The 26581-nt window shown below is 41.0% G+C and overlaps 2 long non-coding RNA genes across 14 annotated transcripts in view; one reads left to right on the forward strand and one right to left on the reverse strand.

The window, feature by feature from the left end:
• LOC106044706 (uncharacterized) overlaps positions 1-26581 on the reverse strand; it is a 445326-nt gene that overhangs the window by 209165 nt on the left and 209580 nt on the right. For all 13 annotated transcript variants that reach the window (XR_010830788.1, XR_010830791.1, XR_010830789.1 and 10 more), the window contains 2 exons: positions 15427-15563; positions 14844-14959 (listed from right to left, as the gene is read on the reverse strand). This is a non-coding gene — a long non-coding RNA (uncharacterized lncRNA). The remainder of the gene's footprint in view (positions 1-14843; positions 14960-15426; positions 15564-26581) is intronic.
• LOC125182420 (uncharacterized) lies at positions 21592-24281 on the forward strand. The gene is made up of 2 exons (XR_007162110.2): positions 21592-21823; positions 24133-24281. It is a non-coding gene; the product is annotated as an uncharacterized lncRNA (long non-coding RNA).

Raw genomic sequence — 26581 nt, forward strand, 5'->3', positions numbered from 1 at the left:
CTAACTTGACTAGGTGAACCCTTTCAACAAAGAAGAAAAAACCTAATGCACCATATAAATGCTAATACTTCGGCATGTAAACGACCAGGGAAACTAGGCAGGCATGTTTCATTCAAAATTATTGTGTTCAATTTATGCATTTCATAGTTTGCAGAACCCAGCTCTTGAAAGTTACCGAAAATTAGAACATAGCAGAGATGAGATTGTTTGTCAGGCAGAGACTGGAACTAATGTGGATTTATCCTGTTCTGCAGCTGCAAATAACAGGTAAAAAAAAATAATAATATTAGATTGCTGAACAGCTGCTTGTGCAATAAGCTCCGTTAAGTTGATTACCTGCCTGCTAAGAAGGTTTATAGTAAATTGCAACTCCAACATTAAATTATCGGAGTAGCAAAGGTAGGATTTGGTTGGAAAAATGTAAGACTAATCCAAAAAATGTTATTTAGAGGTGATGAATGAAACCTTATATAACAAGCTAGAATGGGTAGAAGCAGCCGAAGTGTCTTAGTGATCCGAATCCAACCCTTATTTTCAAAAGGGTTGTCTGAGTCCTGGCTTACAAAAAGCAGCGCAGGGCAGTGAGGAACCCTCAATTTATCACTCTATCAGCGTAACGCTGCAAGTCTGCTCGTCCCCCCTGCTCCGTCACAGTGAGCCCAGGAGCATGCCACACTAACACAACTATAGGGTTTCCAGGAAGCAAGCTAGCTCCTCTGTAGGGTTGCGGTTTGACATGTAAATGTAGCAGCTTGCACAGACATGGGTCAGGCTACAGTTCTGAGTGCTTATGTCACATCAGAGCATAGGATTTACACTGCCAAGTCTCTCTAACGGTTTTCAAAATCCTACCTAGATGAGTTCACAGAACATAACAAATAGGGAACTCTTCAGGGATGTTTTATCAATAAGGAAAAATATTGTCAGATAAATTTGCTTGGCTTTAACACATGACTAATTGCAAGCACCACCTATTATTTACAGCACTAGCCAGACCTGGTCTTGCTGGGGAGGGGGAGGGAGTTGTAAAGAAAGCACTGCATAATGACAAGAAGATCTAAGTCTATAACAGGGTGCAAAATAATGTAAGCAATTGATTTGTGTGCTGAATACTTCCTCCTATGCCTTTTACATTTGCAAAATGAAGGGCCTAATGAAGTTCTGATACAACATAACAAAGAGCCTAACAATGCCTACATACCTCGCTCACAGGGGGTTCTATGAAGATCAATCTGCTAAGGTTTTTAAACTGGCCTGGAGATGAAGAGTGCTACAAAGCATAAACACAAGCTGTATCACTGTGCATTGTCTTCATTACACTACTTTGAAAAAGTCACCACAGATTACTGTATCAGTTTTCCCATAACACCAGGCAGGGTTTTTTTTTGTTTGTTTGGTTTTTTCTCCCCCCTCCTTTCAGGATAAATATATTACAACCATAGGCTTGCAAAACACAGAAAGTGAAAAAAAAAGAAAATGCCAGAATTACTGAAGCACAGAGTTTATAACTCCTTCCCTCTCTTTTCCCCCCAGAAAATATAGTTTATCAATACAGTGGTTGCCTTTAAGATTAGTTGCAGTGTCAAGGTTTTCAACAGAACAGAGGCAGAGAATGGTGCGTGTGACTCAAAGGCGTATGATGGTATCAGACCTGGAGGTCTTGTGCATACAGTTCCACTGCTGCTGTGCAATGGTTCAAAAAATTGAAAGCCAAGTGTCCAGGGAATAGGTAACAAAATTAATAATTTGTTGTTCCTGCTTTGATGTCAAACAGAAAACAAACAGAAACCTCTTTCAGGAAGTCTAAAAATAACTAAATAAAACAAAGCAGCTAAAAATAAAACAATTTGTTTCAGATGCAGAGCCACCATTACCAAACTACAAAACAACCCATTTGCCTTCTCTCCTGCATAGGAGTAGACGATAAACAGCTCCAGAAACTCAGAGGCTAATGCAGGGCTTCTGAGATGTCTTGTTTGAGGAACAACTGAGGGGGCAAGGGGAGAAAAGAAGGGCACCAGGGCACCCCTATGTATTCATACTTGGTCATGTTATTAGAAGTTGTGTTGCCATACACACTTCTATATAGACAGCACATCACAGTAACTTACTAAACACTACAAATTAATCAAGAAATGCAAAGATGATTCTGAGTTTCCAATATGGTGGCCTTTAGCAAATCAGGTTATCCAGGGCTGTCATATCAGTGATTTGATTTATTAAGACTTAATAAACCTGGCACATTCATCCAAATGCCTCAAAGAGCGCACTTTACCCTTCTTGTTCCTGTGGATACTGTGTGGCTGCCTTGAGAAACAGTTTCTCTGGGAGGAAATGTTACCAGGGGTACACGTCAGCAAATGCACAAAAAGGAAAATGAGGGTACAGGGAATAAAAAAACGTAATCACGTTGAGACAAAAAGGGAAGGCAGTAAAGTACCAGGACGATAGCAGGATAAATAATTGATGAGCTTGTGGTTTACGAGTGAGTTTCATTAATATTATCCTGCAGGTTCATTAAGCACTGTCCCAGGCTCATCTCTGAAGGTTCCTCCCGAGTTTTGATTAGGTGCTGCAAGTCTTTTGCTTAGACATCAGAACTTCAGGCCTTTGGTGGTGACAATGTTTCCTAAGCCCCAATCCCTTCAGCCAAGCACCTTTCCAAGCTGTTTTTTTATTCCCCTCCCACTAATCACAAGTCCCTAACCATGACAGCAAGTCTTAGTAAATAATATATCAAGATAAATGATAATTGTTCTGTTTTAAGTGTCTCCTAATGAGCATCATAAATTAAAAATTAATATTGCAAAGACTGTATGAATAGCATCGACGCTATAAACAGAGCAGCAGGGATCAAGAATGCAAATGAAAGTGAAACGCTCCCTTATCCACCCCCCTATATGAAAAAATTCTGGAGCCAGCAGACTGTTAGGCATTACAAAGGTAATAAATGACTTTAATGAAGTTCTGTAACAGGCAATTTCTTTTTAATCTTCCCTTCACCTTCCAATATTTGGCTCTTTTGGATTCTGAGATTTCTTTTGTTGATTTTTCTCCCCCCTTTAAACTCTCTCTCAAGAACTGTTTCTTTTTAGGTTTAACAGTAATCTCAAATTAAAGCATGCTGCTGAAACAAAAACTAGGGAATGGGCTAGTTAACAGATTGCTGGTCCTGATGATCATGCAGAAAGGCTAAAGCGATTTGGCAGTAGCCATTCTGTTGTGTGACGTTGCTATTATCACTGCGCCTTCTATTCAGAGAGTGCATTCAAATGGTGTCTTTTTCTGGGTGACTGAATAAGGTACACTTAGCTATGCCCTTCTACCTCCAAGCTTCAGCAAGAAAGAAAGGAGGCAGCTGGAAGTCTTAGCTGCCCTTCTTCCAGAGCCTTGGTTTATTAAATCTAGATGCAGGAGTATTTGCACAAGCAATGTTTGCCTTCTTTTCTGATAATTAGAATAATCTTTAGCTGAATCCCACCTCCTCCATTGTTTGTAAACACATAAATGATCCTTTCAAAACAAAAGACTTCGGATACTGTATTTGTATCATCATGTCACTAATAATCCCATTGCATTGATCCTAGACAGTGGTTGTATGTCAGACTTAAAGGAGAAAATAAACAGAATTACTACTAAGCAATGAATGACACAAAGAGCAAGTTCTTGAAGGAATCTGGCAGTCAGGCTAGGATTAAGACACTGTCTTTTTCTTTCTTTATTAATTTTCATCTAAATTTACCTGGCAAGTCCTCCAGTCCTTCCCTCTCCTCTATACTTCTTCCTTGTTTGCCTTTTCTTCCCCTCATCTGACAACTTTGAGGTAAGGAATAGCCACAGCCAGTCAGCTAGTCTGCTCCTTAAATTATGCTAGACATACCAATAGTGAGTGGGTTTAAAGAAAGGAAGCATAAGATACACATTATTAAGGAAAGCAATTATTGAGAAGAGGCTACTCGTCCGTCTCCATCATTTTTAAGCCTAAAGCAATGGAAGTGCTAGACACTGCTCTGTAATTAAGGCTGAAGTCTGCATTTCAAGGAATTTCAGCTTTTCTGTAACGCATCTTCTCCAAACACATCATTTGCTCTTTAAAGCACAGAATTACTTTTCTGAGAGTTTATAAATATTTTACTTTAAGCCCATTTTTGAGACAAAGTTAGACACCCTGTGCCTTTTTATTGTTCCAATCGATATCATTACTAGAATAACTCAGGCTTTAAACACTACAGTAAAATCTCAGCATAACAGAAGCTGTTTTTTTCCTAGAGCAAATGGTTCTCTTATCTTCCTGTTAGACACTATCAGACAAGACTGAGGCTCCTCTTAAATAAGACTTTCATCATATCAGAGATAACTGAACTACTATTCAACTGTAAGAAGTTTTTCTTAAGTAACTGCTATGAGACATTTACGCTCCCCTAGTGTTAGGGAGCTCCCTTGGTACAAGACGTTACTCCTGCTATCACCACACCTCAGAGGTTCAGAATTGCCTGCCTGGCTTTGTTGCCCTAGAAGTTTAGGCAGAAGCACAGGCAAAGCCGTTAAAAGCACAGAGTCATTAAAAGTTGGACACTAATGTATCTTTGAAATCCAATTTCATCTCCTTTGGGACAACAAACCATAAAATGCATTAACCATAATTGTATGGTTATCTCAGGGCATCACAAGGTAGAATTAATGTTATTCCAAATTTCAGCAAGCCTGGATTTGTTTTAAATGTGATTTTAAAGTACTCGAATTTATAATTTTGGTCTTTAGCTAATTAAAATATTATTGTAACATCAGTAGCCTTTGGCTTACTAATACATATTTCCCACACTGAACTCTGTTTTAATGTTGGAAACATTTTTTGTTTGGAGATTTACATTTGTCTGGGGATGCTCAGCTGGTGATAATCGCTGCACCCACACTTAATGGATCTGTGCCAAATCTACACCAGCTGAGGATCTAAAGATGTATATTTACTCCCGTGCATTTTTTTTTCCAAGTTCATACAAATTACAAAGTGTGGCTCTGAGCATTATACCCAAGTGCAATTCCTCTTTTCCACCAACAATGGGTTTTGCATTGCCGCCCTCAAGTTTGATCGGTGCTGAAGACACCTGCTCTCAAGGAAATGAGCTGGGACCACCAACTCATTTCATAAAGGCCACTGAGCAGCTGTCACATGGTAACAACTCCCAGGCAGTACTGACCTGTAACAAATCTGAACCACTGACCTAGAGGTGAAAGGCTCTATATCCAATTACCAATCCCCTGAGTGAGCCACTACTAAGTTTTGCCTTGAAAACATGAATAAACATGCACAGAAGTAAACACAAATGAAAAAGCACAAGTTGCATCATTACTGATATTTTGTTACAAACCAAATCTTGGAAATCAAGTATATCATTGCTACCAGTAGACTATATGGACTCTGTGCCTATGAAAAAAAATCTGATTAGGAGGGACAGATTGAAGCAATACTGCCCCTTCTTTCTTCTTACATCATCAATAGAAAACAAGAATATCCACACAAGACTGACATGAGGAAAGAAAAGAGAATGGCAGATTTCACATCTCCCCCATGAATTCACCAATGTAAATAACATTTTCCTTGTGAATGGCCAAACAGGAAGCATAAAAGTATCCTTATTCAGTGAAGTAAGCCATTTTCTCTGCCTGCAAGTTCAAGAAAAAAGGCCATTTCATAACTGAGAGCCTGATAAAGTGGGCTGTAATGCTATCCAGTTAGAGTTCAGGCCAGAACACACTTTTCTCTGCTTTGGTTCCATTTCATTCACATTACTCTTGACAGCGTCAGTAAGCAGCAGGAGCAGAGTACAGTCTTCCTTTATTTTTAGCAAGATGGAAGCTTCTAGAAAATTCCTCTATTCTTCCCTCCCAAACATAAAGAGACACCTAACTTAGCAGCACTAATGCAAAAAGCTGCTTTAATGATTTCATCTTGATAATTTGCTGCAATTACTACATAATTATATCAATGCATCTTTATAACTGTGATAAAACAGGCTTAACTAAGGTACCTTTTAACAAAGGTAAAGAAAAGAGTTATTAGAGATGAGTCACTGAAAGTTGACTTCCTCTTTTAGGCTCCGAATCATGCCATGCTTAGCCCTCTGGGTCTAGGTAAATGTGGACTGCAAGCTCGAGGCTGAGTGGCAGCTTGCCATCCATCTGCCCATCTTGCCAGCATCTTCTTCTGTCCCACCCAAGAGAACTGGAGCTTGGTAGAAAATATGCTGATGGTACAGCAAATGAACAAAGGGGCTATGCAAGTCCTAATTTCAAGGAGCAATATATAGAACTGAAAAAACAAAACCTTGAAATCATGGTCACGTTTACTTCCTTCAGGTGAAGGCACTACAGAGGACATTCAATAACAGATGTAGACTTACAAAAAATGAAGTAGCTTGAGAAATGTTGCTTAATAGTAATCTATCACTTTCAGACTCACTGACATTTCAAAGTGTTCTACATGTAGCCGGCATCCCTTGCTGTTGAAGGACTTTCCCTTTATTCAGGGCAAGTGCATCCTACGAGGGTGGTGAGGCACTGGCACAGGCTGCCCACAGAAGCTTGTAGATGCCCCGTCGCCAGGGGTGGCTTTGAGCAGCCTGGTCTGGTGAGAGGTGTCCCTGCCCATGGCAGGGGGTTGAAACTGGACGGCCTTTGAGGTCCCTTCCAGCCCAAACCATCCTGTGATTCTACGATAATGTAGCCTCATACTGATACAGATTAGGCCAACTGCTAACATTGCAAACCTAATCACAAAAGAGTCAACATCTTCAGCTCTCTTTGACAAACTCCTACAGCAACTCTTTTGCATCAAGAGTAGTTAAACATACTTCAAAATGTACAATGTACAGACAAGCTAGTATCAGCAGGAGACTCGATGCATTTGCATATCTTAACTTGGAATTCACATTTGGAAAGCTGACTTCTGCATTAAAATAGTTTAAGATGGTCACTGAAAGAGAACATCATGTGTGTAGACCTGAAATCAGATTTTCTTCTTTTGCCATGTTTTAAAAGTCTCTTTCATATCACATTCCTCCCAGGTGGGTGCCAAACTTTAGGAAAGAAATATATCTTCCATGGTACCACCTGTCAAGATTCAAGCATCCTAGCTTTCCTCTCTAAAGACAGTGGTTTGCATTTATCCCAACTAAAGAATGATGGGATGAATTGCCTCCTGTAAGCCACATTCATCAACTGCATAATGAGAAGTTTGAAACTAGTTTCAAAAAGACACCTAGCTTCTAGGTAGCTAAAGCTTCACATGCAGTATTCTGATCTGTTTCTGCACAACATTACACCAGGCTTGCAACCACAAAGTGAGTTGCAAAAAGCCCAATCCACTCTTCACTAAAAAACTCAACGCACATTAGATCAGTCCTCTAAGAGCCAGATGGTTTGATTTATTTGTAAGGAAATATATTGGTGAGAACTGATTCAGTGGGGTGGGGGGCAGTGGTGGATCTTTCAGCTTGCCTACTCTATAAATCAAGCAGATTTTCCCCCTAAATAACTAAGTGAATGACCATTTTAGGACTGATGTGAATCAGTCCAGAAGGAATCATTTTTAAGAAAGTTGTTAGTGAATGGAAACAGGTGGCTATAATTTGACTTAAACTGCAACCTTAACTGTAGTGTTTGCTATCATGAACACTATAACAACAGATGTACAGTTGCACCTTGGGATGAATTCATTATGGCCTGAGAAACATAATCATGCCATTCAGACCATATTTTGTCCATATGCTCATGTGGTTTACACCCCTGGTTTATTGGCATTGTACTTGGTTATATAGCAGGAGACTCCCAGGATCATAATTTGCACTTATTGTTACAGTTCTGGAGAATCCCTTTGTAGCATGGGTTTCCCGTTATGGCAAAGACTCTTTCTGAGCAGGGAAGGAAGGCCTGGGTCGCAGCCTGTACGGATGCTGTGGGAGCTCAGCATCACTCGGGTACTTTTCCATACAAAATGTACTGAACACCTCAAAGAAACAGAACAAAATTTAAATATGGTAGTTAAGCTGAAAATGAACCTGAGGGGCACAGGGGGCTATTCTTCAGGACATTTTACAGTTACAAAAAGTGTAGAACATACTGCTATCTTATCCTGTAATTTATGGGATGAATATTGTAATTCATTGAATGTCACGACTTATCTTTTATTCATATAGTTACTATTCCATTACCAGAGAGGGAGGTTTGTCAAAGGTTAATTATTTTAAATTGCTCAGGCAAATTTATTTTGATTTGTACATTTTTTTTTTTGAATAATCAAAGGGCTATATATTCATAGTGCCTTACAAGGCTTCATTTAAAAAAAATACTCCTTGGTGATGCAGTCAGATTAAACAAATGCTGTAGTAGGGACCAAAAATTGATTTTTTTTAACCCTAAATGTAGAGAACTGCAAAAAAAATGGGTAGTTGTTCTTTCTCTCTTCAGTTTTACTGTAAAAAAAATTCCCTAGCAGTCTTAGACTGCTGAATTATCCTTCCCTCCAGCAATCTATTTACAAGTAAAGAGCATCTCACCACAGTCTCAAAACCTGTGTCCCTAGGGTAAGGACTATTCATTTTAATTGCTTCCAAAGCACCTATCACAACAGGCTCTTGATTTGTGCTTCAGCCATGATAAAAATAAGTAGTACCATAGAACAGAAGTACAAATCACTTGGAAGTTGCCCACCTCTCTGAAGCTCTTGATTTCCAGAGATGCTCAGTTGCTATCAATTCAGGCAGGTGTTCTCTATCCTACCCAGCTTTAAACACCTAACTTCAGAGCACAGGTCCTGGAATCCATTAGCCAATTCACCCCAAAATGAAGTGCTTTGATATACCCAGAGCTAAACACCAACACTGTGTAGCATGAATATCTCCCTCTCTAGTGACCTACAACAGGAGCCCCCATGAAGTTGTAAAAATGCTTCCAGTATGACACAGACTAACAAAACCTAGATGCTAACCCCCAGTAAAGTCTTTTAAACACAAAAGACGTCTTTTCTCCTTTTGAAAAGAAAGGGAAAAAAAAAATCACTTAGCCTGTTTTCCCTGTCAGCAAAGCAGGGATAATGATACTTACCCTGTAGGAGTGCTGGAAGTTTAAATCCATGCACAGTCAAGTGCTGTGAAAGTCTTAAATGGAAAGTGTAATGCAGGTGCTGTCACTGTGTTAAAAAAAATAATTACTGTTCTTATTATTGAACTTCTGATGAGCCTGCTGGAGCTGTAACGACAGGGAGGATGGTCATTGAGGTTCTGGGGATCTTCATCTGGACCCTTTTCCACACATTTTGTTGGTTTCTAACTGTAGTAACTGCTGCTGTTGAGACAGAAATGCTTCTTGGGAGGGTACACTGCCATGGCAAGGGAGCCGCAGCTGCTCCATCAGTGCAGCTATAGACTGCAAGCCACGCTACGCAGCAGGGCAAGAGCAAAACACAACGTACAGCACGGAGCAGACTCTTCCAGAGAGGGCTTCATCTTTCAGAAGCCCTTAAAACCAGGCAGCTACAGCAAATAGGGTGGGTTCAGACCCCGTGCTGCAGGGTAGGGCTGGAGGAGATGGCAGTGAGTGCTGCAGCTCCCTTGCTCGGTGAGCCAGCAGCGCAGGGTGCAACACCAGCCACTTGGACCTCCATCCACTTCGTGCTGCAGGCAACATGTCGTGCTGCAGGACGGGGGTGATTTGGGGCAAGAGGAAGGATGCAGACCCTGCCACCTGCCTTGCCTTTTCCACAGCTGCCCTGGGCTCCTGGAGAGCCACAGCTCCCCCATCTGCGAGGCTCCCCACAGGGGAAGCGCACAAGTTGCGGGGCTCGGCTGCACAGTACCACCAGGACTTCAAAGCCAGCTCTTGCTGGCTCCCTCCCAACTCGCTGCCACCTCCCCTGCCACAGGCAAGGCTGCATTTGCATTCTGCCCGTCCTCAGACAGAATCGTGCCTTCTGGGCCCTCTGCCAGCATCTGCTGTGGCTTTAGCCAGAGAAGTCAACAGCCTAAAATCCACCCCGAGTTACGCTGAAGTTTGGTAGCTGGCAAATAAAGAAGTGTCCTATTGTTCTACATTCCCCCAACCCTGCGTGTTTTCAAAAAGCTCTTGGACAACATTGGGGGTGGGGGGAAAGAAAAAAAAACAACTCAGGGGAAACAGCTGATTAGATTCTGGCAAGGCGGACCAAACATCTGCTTCAAACAAAAGACATCTGCATATTTCACATTTATTTTTCATAATTTACAGAAGCAACCTGCCAAAATTTAGCAAGGGAGAATAAACTAGCACATAATTAGCTAAAGTTTGCTTGCTTTAGAAGTTATTAGCATGAAGCCCAGTAGCTCACCTGGGAGGACATCAAGGAATGCAGATAACTACAGTTTGATTTTGTAAATTCAATTTTCGATCTGGCGTGCCAGGCCAAAAAGCTACGTTGCCATGCCAATTAACGCAAGCCAGCAAGTGTCCTGATGTCCCCGCGTCACACACTGTACAGCTGTCTCGAAGGCATTGATAACACTGTTTATTAAATAAGGATCGATTAGACAGACGTTTTTCTCCAGTTTACGTGGTACAGCAGGCTGCAGGTTAGAGAGCAGAACAATCTTTTTAAAAAAAAAAATCCAAAGGTACGCTATGTGCTGTGCATACAGATGGTACAAGGAGCGCTGGGGAAGCAGGCATGTGAATTTTGCAAGGCAGTCAAAAGTCTTTGTTAAAAAAAAGCAGAAATAAGACCCTGGAAATTATATGCCCTCAATTTAATTTTGTCATCTACCAGGTCATTAGTGCATTGAATAGCTAATAGGCTTCCAGTTGTAATAGAGTCAACAGGAATAGCATGAAAACCTGAGGTTTCGAAATCAATGTGGTTCACTAAAAATACCTACTAGCTTTGGCCAACAAGGATAATATACAGAAACAGGCAGAACTTCAGGGTGGGAAATCCTGCCTATGCTGAAAATGGGAGTAAAAAATAAAATTAAAAAATCATTAACTCAGGGTTATACCCTGGAGTTGAAACAGGAGTTGAAGAATGGGAAAGGGCTTTCTTACTAACCCCAAATTAAACCCAGGCTCATAAAAGCATCTGCAATTCTTCTGGATGAACCAAGGTGGAGGTTTGCCCTTCTCTCTCCAAGGAAGGATTTATTGTTTCAGACAGAAACCATGGGAAACTTGCTCTCTTGGACTGAATTCTGTTCCACATTTCAGATTTATTTGAACCTGAATCTCAGAGCAAAACTCAGGGTGTAAAAACTTAACTGCCAAAGAAATTCTGTCAACCCCAAAGGAACACCAATTGCCAAACACAGCACAGCTCTAAAAGACATTTCAAGCCCCTTAATCTGGGCTTTATGGCTCGCACCTTTCTATGGAGAGATGAATCCAAGACTCAAAATGACTCAGTGTTCAGATTAGAGTGTTTTTTGTTGTTGTTATTGTTGTAGGATTGTTTTTTCAAGGGGGGGGGGGGGGCTGTATTAGACATCAAAATAACCCCACCCACATCTGAGAGGGTTTAGTTAAGTTTGAAGTTTGTGTCTAAATGCTGAAGGATTTGGGTAGAAGAGGTCACAGGAATATTCAGGTAGAATCCTCTTTTTGTGCCAGCTTAACCAAACAAAACACATTCTCCCTAAACAGGGATTCAGAGTTCTGAATCATGCCCATCACTATCTTAAGACTCTTTTTCCCCATATAGACTTACTGCAACTGAGTCATAGAATCAAAACCACTTAATTTCACCATATAAGTAATATTATGCAGGTTATGTTAGAGGTTGAGTCATTCAGATGCAGCATTTGAGCTGGTATTAAGGCAGACTATTCTATAATTATGAAAAACAGCTTATACGCTAAGCTTCCTTCTCCCTTGCTATCAAAACACCTCAATACCATCATTTCCTTTATAAAGTGAAGAAAAATAAGGCACAGAGTAAAAACATGGATTTCTCAGACATGAGCTTCCCTCTTGGCAGGGACAGGACAGAGGTCCCACTGCAGTGCCAGCAGTGGTTATGACCCATGGATTTTTATTCATTTGCTTTTTAAAAGTGAAAGACAATAGGTACAGTGGAACTAAGTGACTAAAAGCCTGCATTGATCCACACACGGTGCAGGACGTTTCTAATTAGAGATTTATACACAGTAAACACTCATTTAGAACATACACTTGGTTTTTGTTTGAAGAAAATCCTGTTCTTGTTTGTCTGAATGAATCAAGACCTCTGACATTGTTCTGGGTTTATTAAAATAAGACTCCTACAAAACTGCTTCTTCCTGAGCTACTCTTTCTAATTGAACGTTTTGGAACAAAATATTATTTCACACAGTTGGGAGCACTTCACTAGGGACATCAAACCAGCACTAAAAATCTTGGGATTTCTCAAATTTCAGTGAGAACACAGGAATATTGATCTGTTTGTAAGCCAGCCTGTAACCGAGCTCGCACTGATGCATTTGAGAAGCCCCAACAGTTTCCTGTTAGAAGTTCTACCCAGCTGTAGTTCTGAACATGCCCCATTCAACTTGAAACAGCGACCACTGTGCTGCTGATACTGAACGTTGTTAGAAAGGACCTTACCCTTCAATCTTGATCTACTCACTCCCTGTGTATCTAAAGTATTCTTTAGCCACTCCATTTACCTGCATTTAACCACTTCCAGTGGAGTCACGGTTTCCATTGCCTTGCTTGAAACAGCCATGAGATGAGCTCCTGCATTTCACTCAAACCAAAGAGGCAATTCTACATTCCTGTTTGTAGACCAATGATCAGGAGAGCACCGGAGCATTTTTTTTTTAACATGCACATGGGGCTTTTGTCCTCTGCAGAACCAGGATTTCGTTACACAGCCAAAAACACCACTTTGTGCAAAGTATGAAGACTTTCCTGGTGTGGTCACTGACTACAGGAATAATAACAGCAAGTACTCTTTTATGGACTCCTTATTCTCCTTATTTCCCAGAAAGCAACTTCTCTCACTCCGTACCATGGGAACTGTCCCATTACCAACTCCTTACAGTCACTGAATAGCTGTCAAGGTTATAACCTACAGAAGCAACAACAGGTAGATATAATACTTTTTCCACTGCTCTGGACATAGTAAAAGATGAGCAGCAACAGATGAAGACGGCAGCAAGCTGACAATATTAAGCACTAGTAAACACACTCTTGGTCACAGGATGAATCTGTTGCATTGTTAATTGTGGCCTGCAGTAGCTCAGAAAACTGAAGTTGTATGCCCATGTTAGGTCCTTTTCTTAGCATTATGTTTGATCTCACAAATGTAATTTCATTCTCCTGTTTTGTCATTATTCAACTTGTTCGTTCCTTTTAATTATACATAGAGTAATTTATCATATATATTTTGTTATAAGGATTTAATTAAACATGTATTAATACAATTTAATGATCTTGCCAGTGACCAACATTCTCCTGTGCATTAAACAGAAAAGGAGGCATTGAACGTAAAATTTGTACAGTAAATAAACAAAACACAGACAGCCTTGTAAAGCAGGAAGAAAAACACAGCCTGCATGGCCAACCTATTTCAAGAATGTTACAAATTGGAAGCATTTACTATTTTAAAATCATTAATCATATACTCACTCCATTTATTTACTTATCTGTGTTCTTCATGTAAATCTTTCTTGAAAGTGTGTAAACTCTTTAGAATTATAAACAAAAAGTGAAGTCACATATGGTATTTCACCTGTTTACACTGTAATTACTCAACTTGGCTGAAAACTAATGAACTAGAAGTTTTTCATTTTTATCTGCTCCTTTTAACTGGAAGGAATCTATTTTATATTTCAGTATAAAATACAAGAGTTACTACATGAGGTAAGCTGCAGACCTGCCTATGTAAATGCTCTGACCTCATAGATATTTGCAAGAGCTTTCCTCAGATTTATAAAACAAACGACATTTGGCAGTAAACAAAAGTAGACACTCTATATAGCTCCATATTAAAACGCTCGACATAGTAATAAATTGACATTCTATACAGCCCGTGGCAAGCTTTTGACCACATAAACTCTCAACCTTGTATCACCTTTCCATGTTTTATTTGCCTGTGAAGACTGTACCTACAAAAAACATGTCCATAAAGTCAGAAAAGAGCTACCATCGTTCAGTGCAGAAGGAACCAAGTAGCTTCTAAAATGCCTTTGCTGCGTGCTTTTTATTTTACTTCCAGAAGCTGACTTTAGCCTACTTTCGTTTAAGATACCTTGCACGACACAGTTTGCTTTTCCTCAGCTTCATGAAGTGATTGAATTTTTTTATTCTTTTCCTACCTTCCCAAGAATGGACAGGCCCTGACACAAGCAGAGATCCTTTGAGGGCAGCCAGGAAGCACCTCTCACAGGCTCAGGCTCCTCACCCCACTTCTCCAGGGGCTGTCTGGACTAACACCGGCCATGCTCGAACCACCAACCTTTCTGCTCTTCCACCCCATAGAAGCATGGCCCAGAAGGGAGCTGCACTGCATTCCGCTTGGCGCACACGGCGAGATGAGCATTCTCAGCTGCGAGAAGAAACAGCTACCAGCCATACACCCTGCTTGCAAATTACAGATCTCTCAGCAGCGCCATATCTTTGCCCTCCTCCAAGCCCTTTCTTTAGTCTTTAGTCTCTATTTGAAAGCAGATAAGCCAATGTTATTGAAAAAACAAATGTTTCCCATAGTGAAACATTTTTATGAGCGATTTATGTTTACTACACTTACATATGCTTTAGAAAGTAAAGCCCCATCAAGTCCAACATTGTTTATTTTGTCCCCTCCCCAAAATTCTGATCAAAGCAAAGACCAGTTTTGAACTTACACAAGAAGGAAATGAAGTAATCCATAGCTGCAGCAGTGCTCAGAGCGCTCTTTCTGGGTCTCATCAGTGCCACAAAGCCAGGTAAACAGCAGTGGTCACTCTAAAGTCCTTCCCATCTGCAAGATGCAACAGAAGGACACAGACAATTGCAGCAGTTAAGTTTACTGACGACCGAAAAGTCTTTCTGGAAATAACCTACAAAGGTAGGCATGGTTTAGCTAACCACACTGTAAAGCTGCATGTTAAATATCCTTGAAGCCTTGCATCCCGGGCAAAGTTTGAGACTTAACACATTACGCAGAGGACCTGGTTTTTATTCACCAAGAAGCACCACGCTTGGCAGCTAAGTTTATAATTACACTCTGAACTGCCACACATATGAAACTCTCCCATACTCCCTTGGTCACACAGATCCCAGCAACTTACTTGCATATGTAACACCTAAACATAAGGCCTGTGAAGATCCTCTGCAGCATCTCATCATCATGCACAGTAGTAATTATTCTTTGCTTCTCCATTGCTTCATCCACAGGGCCACAGCCTGGCTAAGGATATATTGAACATAAAAAAGTGGCAAACATACCTTTCCAGAGTTAGCACTGGCCATGTCAGAGTAGAGATGTTCATCTTGTCAGCAGCAGCAATTGGAAAATCCAAAATGCAAAGCAAGGAAGATGGTAGTTCTCAGAGTTCTTTTTTTCTAGCAAGGGCATCTAAGACCTGAGAGAGAAAGAAAAAAAATCAATTAACGATAAGATTCCTGCTGATCATTTCTTGTGCTACACTAAGGACTATCCTTTGCGCTTCCCTCTCTAAAAGCATTGGGCTACATTGCCAAGACTTTGAAGAGGGCAGCCAGCTCTGGTTTGCAATATAGCAGCTGTCTAGTACCTCTCAAAACCGCCCCAGTTAAAGTTGGAAGGTCAACTCCAGCTTAAAGAGAAGACGCACGTACTGTGCTATGTTTGTTGGGAAATACAGTGACCAAGGCTCTGATCCTCTGAAAATCTAACTCCTGCTGACTAGAGGATATGAGTGTTAAACACATCTACATCGCACTCTATAAAAACAGCACCTCCAGGAGCAAAAGGCCTTCTCATGTGCCGATCTGGTTCTGGTAAGGGTGTCATCTGTTCATAAATATTCCTTGGAGATTTGCTGCACAATCACTGATCTGAACCAAATCTGTTTGGACTACAGAATTTTCATCACAATATCACAAGCTGGTGTTGTAATATATACAGAGCTGAAACAAAGAGAATTTATTATTCTATTGAAAGATGTCTTTTGGCCAAACTTGAGTAAAAGCATCACATATTGATACTTCTGTAAGATCATAAACTCAAATGAACACCAGCTGAAGAAGAGGACAATGGTAATGCCAGATGACAAACTGATACAGTCATCATATTCATCAACACCAACAGCAGCCGGTCACTTCCTCCCCCTTACTGAATTAGCCATGAAAAGATTGTTTTAAACGATAACAAGAATGTGTTAAAAGCATGCATCTCAGTGGCAGTTCTGAATGTGAGATGGTTTAAAATTAAGAAAGGAAAAAAAAGACTTGCTAGGAGGGACTAAAAAGAGGTGGAAAAAATACAACTGTGTGGTGGGGAAAGAAGAAAAAACTGAAGAAAGAAGAAAAAACTGAAAAGCAAGAACAAATTTGACACTAAAAACATACTGCATTATTCAGACTTGTGGAAGAGTGTGTGAACAGAAGTGATGACAAAAGCTACAAAATTCAATATGATCACTTGAAGGGTGGGAGTTTTTGCAAGCAAACACACAACTTTACAGCAAAGGAGAGTCTCAAAACATTCGAAATAAACATTGAAATTTTACACATTGAGTTACAAGCTTGTTTATAGGCTTCACGTGGTCTTGCTTCTTTGTAATCCTGAGAAGTCAGACAGCTGCATTGTACACATGGCATTTTGAAGTGACAGTGGCATTTTCAAAGGAGAAATCTGTTCAACAATTTGGTACTTGGATCTCTGTTTTGAGACAAAAGCATCTATATTGATTGCAGCTGGTAGAAAAAAATCATACCTAAGGTTTTAAGGACAAAGCCATTAAAATAAGGAATGCCTTTTTACTTTTGTTTCTAAGTCATCACAGGTTGACTGATTTATCTCCATCAATTATTGTCAGCAGCTGCTTATATAATGTAATTCAGGACATATACAAGAAGAAAAAGGCTGGTTGTTCCTTTTTTTCTGCCAAGTAAGGTACAGTCAGAAGAAAAGCACATGACACTTAATTAAAAAATTAAAAAAAAAAATCCCCAGACTTGAAAACTGCATTTTCTAAATCATTAGTTTGAGTTCCTCTTTAAAGCAACTTCCCAAGTAAAAGTATCACATCAGCCACGCTCAAGTCCCTCTTGCTCTCAGTCATCCATCACCTCAGGAAGCCTGTGTGTCTCCGGGGGCGAAAGGGGGTGGGTTGGGGGGTTACAAAGCAGCAGAAGAGGTCAAAGACACTCCCTCACTTGGGTTTTCCTGCTGCGTTTCCTTCGCAGCTGCTCCTACCTCAAATTTACGGTAAGCGGGGAGCAAAAGTACATCCTCTCTGCAAGGGCTCTCCTGTAGTCTGCTCTTGCAAGAGCCCCTCCAAAACTCAATCATGAAGCACCCACACACATCTGTGGTCCCCCTCCCCGAACCCTCCTCCCCAAAGTTAAGAAACTTGGGGTCTGTTCCAAAACCCACTGGAAGGGCTCAGCAACTTCAACAGGCTGCAGACCAATTTCAAAAAAACAAAATGCTTTTATTCAGCCTGAGAAACATATTGATATTTTCCTACATTTTTTTCAAGCCCCATTAAAGCCACAGGTGTGGGGAAAACTGTTACTTAGAGCAGTAATAAAAATATTAAGGACTACTTCACCTATAGGCCTGGAATGGGTTTTTTTGCTTGCTTTTTTAACTTAAATATTTGTTTTGGAAGCAGTAGAAATACAGAGAAAGACAGGAAAAAAAGGATTACCTCATTACTGTCATGATCTCACTTTTTATCAGAGCCACTTAGTCTTCTGCAATGCCTAGGGGCATTCAAGAGAAGACTGAAATACTTGTCTATTTTTTTTTTTTAAATCTACTTATTCTTCACTAAACTAAAAATGCATTATCTGTAGCTTGTACACTTCTTCCAAAACTAATTTTGCATTTGGGACATCAAATGCGGGTTAACAGCTTCAGAAACGCTGCCCTATATTTGCAACAGAAACTGCTGTATGAGGTCCAAGCAGAGGGCTGTCAGACCCATCTTGGGGACACTTTGTCGTGCTGTGCCACTTCTTTCAACCCCAAGTCGCTGACCTCTCCCCCTGTAAAAATACCTTTTTCAGCATGTGGGGGCCCTCAGTTTACCTGGACCAGGTTCATCTCTGCAATACCCTGCATGTTGTCGAAATGCTCTCAGACAACTTGTGGCAACAAAGAGCGCATTTTTAGTGCATTTTGAAAGAGCTGCAGAGGGGATTTCTCAGGGAAAGTCCCTCTCCCAAAAGGGTCATGGACATTTTGAAAGGCAGTCAAGCTGAATATTGCTGCATCTCGCTTTCTTTCCATTTTACTGAACACCTACCGTCTGCCAAGACAGCTCTCTCCTTCTGAGCCACACTCCTCCTTTTGTTATCGCCAGTGGGCAAACCTCCTCCACCCGCTTAACTAAGCGGATCTTGTGCTTTGCATTAGCGGAGAGTTACTCTGAGTTTGGGAAAACAGCCAGACACTCTGCTGTGTGGTAGAGAAGGATTTCAGAAATGAGGGTTGAGAAGTTCAAGAAAAATTCTATATTGTTTCCCCCGTAGGTGACAGAAATAAAGCGCCTTCCGTGACCTCGTTTAATCTCATGTCAGCCAGGCAAATCTCTCAATAACAGAAGCCAAAACAAATTTTCTATGAGTGCTCATCAAAAGCCCATCAAGGTTCATGTGAAGACTGACTTCAGTAAGCTTTGGATCAGGTCACAGATAAATGCAGAACTTGCAACAAATGCAGACGAACTTCAGCTTAGGTCAGAGAGAAACTTGTAAACCTCAGCATGTAGCAGGATTTCTTCCTTTGGCTCTTCCAGACCTATACACTTCTCTTAGGGAAGAACACCTTGATACCATGCTGTGGAGCCTCCAAGTTTCACTGAGTATTTCTGCAGCAAGCAGAAACCACACACCACAGGGGAAAGGAAGCGAAGGTTTGGTGTCTTTTACACAGCCAAACTGCCAGCAAAGCAAGCAGAGCATTCCCTGAAACAGGCTAACACTGAAGCTATCAAAGCTTTCACCATCCTCTGTCCTCCGTGTTCTCTTGTGTGTTCCTCCAGGTACACTAGACTAAGTTACACCAACATAACCTCTAAGTGGAGGAGAGCAAATCAATAACGAAATTTAAAAGGTCCAGATTGCCAGTTTTGGTTGTTTCTGGAAGACTTATTTAAGCTCATCTGGACACAAGAGTCATCTTTTCAATTGCTCCCTCAAAGCCTTATGCTGATGCTTAAACACCTTGTAAGGCAGAGCACATTTGCACTATTAGCCTGAGTGCTCAAGACTGATCAGAAAGGAAAGGTTAAGGCGATTATATACTCGACATTTTATTTCTTCACCAATATTAACTTTGTACCCTATGTCCATTTCATTTTTCTTATATAGTGACTAGGCAGACAGTAGAGCTGTTTACAGATAGATTTGTGAGGGCTTTTTGTGCAATACATCTCCCATCACACAGACTGGAACAGTATTTCAGTGTAGTATTTGGGGGGAGTTGATTGTAGTGCTCCAGGGCCAGATTTGCACAGTTACTTTGGCACCTAGATACTTCTGCAAAGACAGCCCGAAGTGGTTAATAATGGAAAAATATTCATTCTCAGCACTGATCCCAAAAGAACAAGGTAGAATTTGCCAGCTTCTAACAAAATGAACTTCTGTATTGCAGTTAAACAAGAAGGTTATTACATTACTTTGGTTTCTAAAGAGACTGATAGAAAACATACTTTTGTCCAAAAATCATTTTTATACTTTGATTTTTCATACAGTCTCTCATCCCACCGAACATATATCTGTTTGCAATATGCTACAAACTCAATCATGTAGAACACACTTAAACATCTCTTTACTTATATTGGAAGGAGGGAGCATAACTTTAAGATCACTTTTGATCCTGGTGAAATCTGTAGAAGTTTTGCAATTTGTTTCAGTGGGAAGATAACTCGCCCCTGAATTGGGATGCAGCTGAGCTCTCTCACCACAGCTTTTCCCTACTCTCCTCCCTTTTTCTCCCCTCCACAAAGGAAATATTCATCTCCTGCTGTGCTATAAGTGCTCCTTTGCATTTATAACAAAAAAGGAAAATGATTCAAGGCAATAGCAGAATCTTGTGTGTTCTGGCAAAATCATTGATTTTCATCAGGGAGACGATTTTGGCTCAGGTCTAGAAGACAATCTATTCCTTGGCACCAGGGATTTGCAACATCATTGTGAAAATGAGAACTCAGGATACCTGCCTAGAATGGCCCGAGAAACATTTACCTTACCAATAAAAACAGAGGCCCACTTAACTATTTCCCCTAAAGGGCAGGTATTCATCTAATCACATCTGGAATCCTTTCCAACTTGGTTCCCGCAGCTAATGCTACTCTGTCATGATCTGATGGTTTAATCCCAGTTATTAAACTGCTTATTCTAGTTAATAATAAAAAAATGTGGACAAATGCCTGCCTGTCAGTGCACCAACCTCAGAGCAAACACTGTGAAGTGGGCCCCCTGCTTTCTCTAAGCAAACAGGGAACACCGCTTGGAATTCAGGGTTTCAAAGAAAAGCTGCCAAATCTAATGAAAACATTGGCAAATTTACCTGTGTTTATTTTTTTAATCCCTAAACAAGAGGGAAAAAATAAAAAATAAAACAAAAGCCACCCTATACAAACCCAGCTTTCCCTACGACCCACAAAGAAGTTCCTTTCCAGGGTCTCAGCTGAGAAAATTTAACACATTTATTATGCATACATAATGCTTCAGCCAGCTGCAATATACTTTCACTCAAAATATTTTTAACAAAAAAAGATTTGTTAACAAATGCATCAAGTTCTTCATGATTTTTCAGGAAAAACACAACTCCATGTCTTCATTTCCCAATATTTCATTAAAACCAAACATTTTAGATCAAAACGATAAAACCGCGCCAGAAGCCTCTGCTGACTAAAAAGCCATTTTCTGTTGAAAACACAATATTGATGTGAAAATCGTCAACTAGCTTTTCTTTAATATATTTATACAGCTATAAATAAAACAGACATACCAGATAGACAACACACCACATGTGAAAACAAACTGAACTCAGTGTAGCAACAGGCTTCCACTTCCATCAGTGCAAACTTGAACCTTGTCCACACATTCCACAGCATGGGACTGGGCGGATTTGTTAAAATCCGACCGCACGGCCCAGAATTAATCCATAGTGCGATTCATTCCCTGCTGAGCCATACGCACGTGCACCAGTTTGGTCACACAAGAAGGTAACCTTCAGAAGCCCTGACTCAAGCCTGAAATGTTAATTGCAGAGTTCGGACTTTCCCTTTCTGGCCCAACGCAGAGCTCTCATTTTAGACCTCAAGGCTAAGGTCATCACTTCATTATTCATTGTCCTGTTTCAAATGCGCTTCCCCTCACAGTTTGCTCCTCCAATTCATCCATCACAAACAGGCATGGAATACGCTAAATTGCTTCTTAGAATGAAGAGAACTCGTGCTGCTGCTTGGAGGCTCTACTCCCAGCGTACTGACAATAGCCCAGGTCTCAACTCCCTCATCACACCAGCCACGCCAGACTCAAGATGTGGAAACCTGTGAGTCAGAGTACTGCTGTGAGAAAGTGGAGATGCTTCTACCCAACAGAAAGTATTTTCTTCTGAGCAGAAATTTCTACTTTTCTACTTGTACCACTATGAATTATTGTTCCTGGAGGGACAGGCCAGGTAAGAGGTACAGCTCTGTCCGTTCTGCTGCAGAGGTCACATCCCTAAGGATCAGACGAGAAGCATTTCTTCAAGCTTACTTTGAGGGGCTTTAGGTTTATTAACTCTACAATTATTACTGGCTTTTAAACAGACAATAAGTATCGTCAAGATGATTGTACGGGGTTAGCTACTGGTGGACAGGACTCCTCTCTCAGAGAGGCAGCACATGTAATTGGCCTCTGAGGTGTCTTTCAGTGTGGGAGGAGTAGAAATCATCTCCAAAAAAAGGGGAATTCTGCATTTTTGGCCATTTCCCCCAGTAATTCAAGTGCATTCCTGCAGTAGGGACGCATCCGTGATCCTAGCCCAGCAGCACTGCTGGCTGATCCAATTCTTCTGGCCCCTTGACAGTCTGCACAATTACAGGTCCCTGGGAGGGTCAGGAGCACAGCACCAAACAGCAGTGCTGCTGCTGTCAAAAGGACTGAGGAAAGTCACAGCAATACCAGCATTCGACAATTTTTACTCTCAGTTAAGGGCGATGTCCTACACCAGGAGCATACCAAGGATCCCAGTCAGGTGAGCACTGCCACCCTACAGCGGGACCCTCTTTCTGCCATAGGGTCTGGTCCCCGTGTTCATCCTAGCCAGACGGCTCAGGTTGCCTTTGCTGCATTTGCTTTGCTTGGTGTAGTTTGCTCCCATTTTAGCACAAGCACCCAAGCTGAAGCAAGAGAAACAGCAGGAACACATGGCCAGGAAGTATCAGCAGGCTATTAGATCAGCTCATCCATCTTGTGGTACCTCATCTGTAACTGCCTAAATTAGAAATACAGTCTCCTTAGTCCCATACATAATCAAGAGAGAAAAAGACTCAAAGTGTGATTCAAAATGCCTAGGGTTAGTCCTTTCACGGGAGGTTTCAGAGTGGAAGCTTCAGCCTCCCCCAGAAGAAGCCTGTAGAGATTAACCTCTAAATTTAGGAGTGTGGATCAGGACAGAATGATTAGTCCCCAAAGAAAACAATTCTTGAGCTGAATCATCCGCTGCTACCAAGATTTACCTAAAGCAGGCAAAACGAAATCAATGCCTGAAAAAACACATCAGGGAACCTCAGGGCAGGAACGACAAAAGCATCCATAAGCTTCACACAGGGTAATGACATCCTGGCAGCCACCTGGCAGGAGAGGACTGGAGTCCCTCCGACCTGCTAATACCTGCTGCCAGCAGCATTTACTAATACAGGCAGCCACTGCTCGTTCAGTTCCTGGGGCTTCACAGACTGCTCACCTCCGACGGGCCCAGGCAGCCAGAATTTGAATTCAAACTGCACGATCAGGTAACACATCGGATCTCCTGCAACAACAAGGCAGGAAAAGGAAAGGCACAGACTCTTACAAGATGCACCCAGACACACCTGTCAGGCCCACACCACAGCCAGATGAGTCCTCTCCTGTTACTGTTAGCAATAAACATGAAGAACGAGCCATTCTGCTACCTCTGAAGGATGCAGTACGAGACACAGCGAATCCTTTACATTGATCAAGAATGTGGATATTAAGGTTCCCCCCCGCCCCCCATCTCAGCAGTGGGTGTGCAGGCTACAGCAGAACAGCCAGGTCTGAAAATGCTGTATTGAAGCTAGGTCCAACATCCAGAAGTCCCTGACCTCGTTCCAAGTCTCAGCCATTTGAGTCGATGGTAAAACTCCTGCTGGGGTCAGTGATCTGTGCTAATGATCCTCAGTCCTTTCTGGCAATCACTGCCCAAGCACACTGTTCAAATCCTAGGAGTACCAAATGCTGCCATGCAGCCCAAGAACTTTTGAAACCCAGCGCACATCACCACAAATTGTGTTTATTTACTCTTCTAGGCAGAAATACAAAGAGCTAGGGTGTGGTGGAAGTGGTTTAGTGGCGAGCTTGGGGTGAGCATCTTATGAATGGCTAAGCTTTTGCTGAGTAACATTGCCATCACCCAAGGTGATTTACCATATTAATCTTTACACTACATCATACTACTGTTTTAAAAGCAATGGTAGCTATTTGACAGATGCTCAGAGGTTGAGAATTTCAGAAGTAGACCTAAAAAAGGCAGATTAATGAGCAGATGATGGTGAGGTAGCAAAGTTGCACAATAAATGAAACTTAGCAGATGGCTCTACAACTATAAAAATCTCGAGATTCCTAGATGAGAGAGACAGAAAGGACATTTTTGTTATTTTCTTGAATTATTTCTGCCTTTTTCTTACGACTCTGGCAGTATCGCTACTTTTTCTTTTTTTAAATAGTGCAACTTTCCAAATTTATTTTCCCTTCTGTTTTAAGCATAACGGATCTCATCGGACAAACTTTCTACTCTATCAACATGAAGGAAAACATTAAGGCGCACATTCGAAGCTGCATATGCACAGCCCCATGTTTCCTAGGAAACAAGTGATTGCTCATCTCTCCACCAAAATAAATTGATGCATCGGTTTCAGCGTCCTACAAACATTAGCGCTGTGATTCAGGACAGAAGCACAAACACTCCCAGCGCCCTCTCGGTTGCAACAGTCATACGGTGCTCCTGCACTGGGGAAGCTAGCAAGACCGTATTCCTCATTAGCGCTGTTAAAGACTAACTCTGATGACGCAGTGGCAGTGCGGACCTGCGGACAGGCAATCAGAGACACCATCGGGGCTCCCTGCCCAGGGAGCCAGCAGAGCCATATGCATCCCTGGGTGCTCATGTGCAGCCATCTGGGGAGGAAGGAAATTAGTGCCTCCCACCGCAGCACCTTCTGTTGGCTGTGCCGAGATGAACAGGAGTTGGAAAATGGGAATTTCAGCCTTAGATTGTCTTTGATTGACCAACCCCAAGTTTAAAGAGTCATTCAAACTGATGCTTTCTGGCGTATTTCCACATTCACACAAAAGAGTTTGGATTTCTCTCTTCCTCGGTCATTATTTCCTGGAGTTTCCTTCCTTAAGCTTTATTTACTTTCATTTCATTATAGGACTTTTTTTTTTTTTTAATAAAAAACAGATTCCAAAGTTGATGCTGATATATTTCTAAATAATATTTTCCTTCAGACAATTCCAATATTGATTTAATGCTGTGTTCTTGGAATCTAACCCTTAATAGCAGAGTTCCTGCAGCGTTAGGCTAAGCACTTGTGACAATTTTACCTGCAACACAAATGCCACAGTAAATAGAGCTGCAGCTGATTTCACAGGAAGGGCTATTAAGGAATATCTAGGCACATTTCTGATGTTCTGCAATTTCAGGTCTGTCAGTAGCACATACATTAGAAACTCAGCTATCAAAATCTAAATTTTCTGAAAACTCCCTGTCATCTGAAAGATGGTCATGTCCCCTGACATCTATTAATTGCGCTGAAAATTTCCTCATTATTCAAAATGTCGATTATATGAACTTATTCAATGTCTCCCCTGACATTTGGATAATCGAGGTTGTATTGCACATGGGCCATTCTTGCAAATCTTTGAAGACAATTGACTACCCTCACGAGTAAAGGTTTGCAAGATCAAGCCATATAACACGTATGAACAACATTCATCAAAAATAACTTCAAAATAATTTGTTGTATGTGATCAAGTGTTAGTATCAATAAAAGGACATCATAGTAATAAGGCCTGAGTGTATAGCATAGGTCTCTTCTAATACAGCATTACTAATACTCGATATTGATCAGCCAGCCAATCTGAAACCTCTTAAGTAACTTAACTGCTTTTTCTTTTGAGAATGGTAGTGTAAGTTTCACAGAAGGCCACTCTACAGATACATGATAGCTTAAAATTTTCAGCTATACTTCCACTTCTCACCTTTTTGCATGGGTTGACCTGGTTTGTCATTGTAAACTGTTCAAAATCTGGACAAACTTATTAAAATAAGGAAATCAAAGAAAATAGCCAATATGAATTGCCAGGAGAAAAATAAATCAGTTTGGAAGCTTGAGAGATTAAAGAAACCTTGTTGCCAAATTCAGTAATCCACATCATCTTTTCTGCTGTGGGGTACCCAATTCTGGAAGAAAAATAAATCAATATTTGCATGCTATTTTAGCAAAGGAAATAGAACTTCTGCTCAACTATTATTGCCAGCAACACTGCTACTTCAACTAGCAGTTGTGGAGGAATAGGTGCTTAAAGCTGCTAAGCCGCTGCAACTTGGACCTAAGCCAACTTCTGTCCTAATTCTATTCATAACTACTAAACAGATGCAGATCAACAGCACAGACTTTCTTCCCTTTATTTCTCCTACCAGTTAAAGATGTTTCTGATATTTTTTCCTTATACACTGATTATATACTCTGCCCCCATAGCACTGAGGAACACCATAAATATGCTTGAGGTACAGAAACTTTAACATCTTCTGTGTGTCTAAGAAAAGAAACTATTATTTTGCAGACAACCGTTTTTTTCTTTCTTCAGTTGGATGAAATAAAATCCTGAACCCACAAATACTTTCCTTCACAACTAATAATTTCTGCAGTATCAACAGCATTACAGAGCTGTAAACACTAGTCAGCCTTCACTCTGTAACAGTCCCCCAAGCTTAGCTTCCCAGCCTCAGTTATTCTTTACCTATGTGGCACGAATACTGCAATCAAAGTCTACGGAAAAAATGAGATGTTTTTCCTTGTGTTCTACAGTTGTTCTAGATTTGTATCTATCCCCCTTGGATCTCACATTACATTTTGGCCTGACAAATTTCTCAAGGAAGTGTACAACTGGACACAAGAGGTCATAAATACAGCTCGAAAGCACCTTA

This window comes from Anser cygnoides, chromosome 3, assembly GCF_040182565.1.
Source record: "Anser cygnoides isolate HZ-2024a breed goose chromosome 3, Taihu_goose_T2T_genome, whole genome shotgun sequence".
Lineage (NCBI taxonomy): Eukaryota > Metazoa > Chordata > Aves > Anseriformes > Anatidae > Anser > Anser cygnoides.